Source organism: Saccopteryx bilineata, chromosome 9, assembly GCF_036850765.1.
Source record: "Saccopteryx bilineata isolate mSacBil1 chromosome 9, mSacBil1_pri_phased_curated, whole genome shotgun sequence".
NCBI lineage: Eukaryota > Metazoa > Chordata > Mammalia > Chiroptera > Emballonuridae > Saccopteryx > Saccopteryx bilineata.
The window spans coordinates 96,003,909-96,007,889 of record NC_089498.1 but is presented as its reverse complement, the minus strand read 5'-3'; the positions used below and the strand labels follow the sequence as shown (position 1 = coordinate 96,007,889).

At 42.7% G+C, this 3,981-nt stretch overlaps 1 pseudogene; it reads left to right on the top strand.

Moving 5' to 3' along the window:
* Positions 1-476: 476 nt before the first annotated feature.
* LOC136312790 (S-phase kinase-associated protein 1 pseudogene) lies at positions 477-1,311 on the top strand (annotated as a pseudogene).
* The last annotated feature ends 2,670 nt before the right edge of the window (positions 1,312-3,981 follow it).

Below are 3,981 nucleotides of genomic sequence, written 5' to 3'. Positions count from 1 at the left end.
CTCCCCTCCTCTCACCTCTTTAGGTAAATATCGTGATGACCTGTGAAGTATATTATTCTAAATGGAACAAAAACTGCCTATAACAGAGGGCCTGATTTGGGGTGAAGAGTACAAGGGGCAAAAAAGGGAGTAGGGACCTACTAAGTGCAAAAAAAAAAGAAAAAAAAAAGAGGGTATCTTAGACAAGCATAAAATGATTTGCTTTTAAGTGATGGTCGACTAAGAGATATAGTGAGAGGGATAAGAGGGAAAATGAAAAAAGGAGAGAAAAAATAATATTTAAAGAAGAAAAAAATAAAAATAGTAAGTAAAAATCTGTTGTATTAAGTGGAGTGAAGACTAAATACAATGGAGACTTTGGGTTGGGAGGAATGCTAGTGAGTTAAAAAGCAATGTAAAAAGTACCCAAAATGCCACAAAAACAAACAAATAAAGGAAAACCAAGAACAAAAGCAGAAAAGAAAAGGAGGAAGTGGCCTTGTTTCCCACCTTCTTCTGTTGTGTCTGCGGACTGCTCCGCTTTCGTCAGCCTCCGGCCCGCTCTCTTCTTGAGACCGAGCACGATGCTCTCAATTAAATTGCAGAGTTCTGATGGAGAGATATTTGAAGTCGATGTTGAAATTGTTAAACAGTCTGTGACTATCAAGACCATGTTAGAAGATTTGGGAATGGATGATGAAGGCGATGATGATCCAGTTCCTCTACCAAATGTTAATGCAGCAATATTAAAAAAGGTCATTCAGTGGTGCACTCACCACAAGGATGATCCTCCTCCTCCTGAGGATGATGAGAACAAAGAAAAGCGAACAGATGATATTCCTGTATGGGACCAAGAATTCCTGAAAGTTGACCAAGGAACACTTTTTGAACTTATTCTGGCTGCAAACTATTTAGACATCAAAGGTTTGCTTGATGTTACATGCAAGACTGTTGCCAACATGATCAAGGGGAAAACTCCTGAGGAGATTCGCAAGACCTTCAATATCAAAAATGACTTTACTGAGGAAGAGGAAGCCCAGGTACGCAAAGAGAACCAGTGGTGTGAAGAAAAGTGAAATGTTGTGCCTGACACTGTAACACTGTAAGGATTGTTCCAAATACTAGTTGCACTGCTCTGTTTATAATTGTTAATATTAGACAAACAGTAGACAAATGCAGCAGCAAATCCATTGTCTTCAATAGCAGAATATTGTCTTCATTGCATGTGTAGTTTGGGTACAGATTCCAAACCTATGGCTGAGTTTCTTCCAGTATGATCAAAAGTTTTTTTCTTTGCTCTGAATAAAACTGAATTGTGGGTTCTCTAAAAAAAAAAAAAAGAAGGAAAAAAAAGAAAAGAAAAAAAAAAAGAACAAACAACAAAAACAAAAAAACTTGAGTCCCAAAGTAAATAATTTGTTCGTGATTGAGGGTTAAATGAGAGGAAAAGTAAAAGGAGAAAAGAAGGAAGGAATAGAAAGGAAAAAATAAGAAAAAGAGAGAAACGAAGGAAGAAAAAAAGGAAAGGGGAAAAACACAAAAAAAAAAACAAAAAGAAAACAAAAGGGGAGAGAGTGAGAGTTAAGGGTTTTGGAGTGTATCCCTAAGGGAGAGTAAGGATGAAGAAAAGAAATAAAATGTAACACTCATGGGTAGTGTAGTTCAAGAAAAGTGTAGCATAAGATGGGCAGAGAATAAAAGGACCAAGGTGGAGGAAATACAAATAAAGGCAATAAGAAAGAAGAGAGAAACAACAACAACAAAGAATTAGTGGAACAAGTAATAAAGTCTGTGGATTTTTCTTGATATTGAGAGGTTAACTTCTTCCTTTTTCTTTTCTCTCCCTTTTCCTGGTCGGTGACTCTGTACCCCAGGTTCTGCCCCTGTGTCACGCTTAGGTAGGGATTTGCAGTTGATGGGATTCTATGGCAATGTCATATAATTGGCTTTAGAATCGCTGGTAGTCAAGGCTTGTTGGCATTTGTAGAGTCCAAAATGAGAGAGAGTTTGCTTTCCTGGAGTTTCTCCCCTAGTCTCCCCTTCCTGAATTAGCAGCCTGGTGATCCAGCTATGAGGCTGCCACTGCTTCTGTCTGGGGAGTAAGAGGCTCAAAGAGCTGGGAAATCCCCACTCTATCCTCACTCAGCGCAAGGCTCTGGGTAAGGCTCTGGCAGTCAGAGCCTCCAGCGTAATCAGGTGGGGCTGGGAGTCAATTGTTGTCAAGGTGACTGTTCCGTGCCTACCATTCAGTTGGACCACTCAACCCAGGGTTTCCACACTTTGTAGCCTGTTTTGGCTGGAAAGAAGATGCACTATTCGCTGCTTGCTATATATATCTTAATATCTGCCAAGTCCCTCTTGTTAGGTATATCCCTGAATATGGAGGCTCTGTCAATCAGATGTTGCCCCCGCCCCTTTAGCGAAAGGCACTGAAAAATATTATGCCTCTTGTCTTGGATCGCTGAACTGGGAGAGATCTTATCAAATAGAGCCCCGTGGGTGCGTAGATTTCGTGGGTTAAGCTAATTTCAGTGATTGGATCCGCAGTTGTGCTCCAGAGAGTATTTCAGGCTGCCTGCGCGCCCCTCCCCCAACGCTTGATTGTTAGCTCAAATGGCTGGGTGAGGTGCCCCGTCCACGGAGAGAATCTCCTGACTAGGAAAGACAGGTTTGGCGCCCCTCCCAGACTGCGGCTCCGGGAGCGCGCGCGGCTTCTCAGAGAACACCGGTGGTTGCAGGCACTCCCCGGGACGCGGCAGCTCGGGGCACACGCACGCGGCTTCTCAGAGCACGCCGGTGGTTGCCGGCACTCCCCAGTAAGTGGCGGCTCGGGACGCGCACGCGCGGCTTCTCAGAGCACGCCGGTGGTTGCCGGCACTCCCCGGTAAGTGGCGGCTCGGGGCGCGCGCGAGCATGGCTTCTCAGAGCACTCCGGTGGTTGTCGGCACTCCCCGGGAGGCGGCTGGGGGGGGCGCGCGTGGCTTTGCAGAGCACACCGGTGGTTGCCGGCACTCCTCAGGACGTGGCGGCTGGGGCGCGCGCGCGTGGCTTCTCAAAGCACTCCGGTGGTTGTCGGCACTCCCCGGGACTCAGCGCGGGCAGCTGCACGTGTGGGTTGACTCACCACAGGCGTATTCCCTCCTAGGCAACAGTCCTTTCACTTTCAGTGTGTGTGTGGAACTCCGGGATGCTCCGAGGATAAATTTTTCTGTTTCTAGTTGATAAATTTGTTGAGATTTTGGGGAGATCTGTCGGACACGCTGCTCATGGTGCCATTTCCGTGACGTCACCATCATTTTATTCTTGACCCAAATTTTTTCCTTATTTGCTTTTTGTGGGTCCATAACCCCTTCTTTTTTCTTTTTTTTTTTGCCCCTTTATTACTTTTCCCCAATTCAGGCCCTCCATTACAGGCATTGTTTGTTGTAATTCAAAGTACACCACAAGATTTTCTCAAGAAAGAGGGAAGAGGAGAGGAGAGTAAAAAAGGAGGGGGGGAATAATTTCATTTTTTAAAAATTTTTATTTTATTTTATTTTTCTTTATTTCATTATTAATTTTTTTTTACAAAAACAACTTTTCAAATTTTTATTTTTTTAACTTTTTATTCTTTATTAAATCTCATTAATACTATCAACAAAACCACCCTCAGTGCCATTAAGGAAGAGAAAATTGAATATCATGGATACAAAAAGTAAGAGAGGTAACACAGCTAGATGAGGAAAAATCTATGGAGAAAAAATTTAATATATTGGAAACCTTGGAGCTCAATGACAGAAAATTCAAGATAGAAATCCTAAAAATCCTCCGAGATATACAAGAAAACACAGAAAGGCAATTTAGGGAGCTCAGAAAACAACTCAATGAACACAAAGAATATATGTCCAAGGAAATTGAAACTATAAAAACAAATCAAACAGAGATGAAAAACTCAATTCACGAGCTGAAAATCGAAGCAACAAGCTTAGCTAATAGAATACGTCAGATAGAAGATAGGATTAG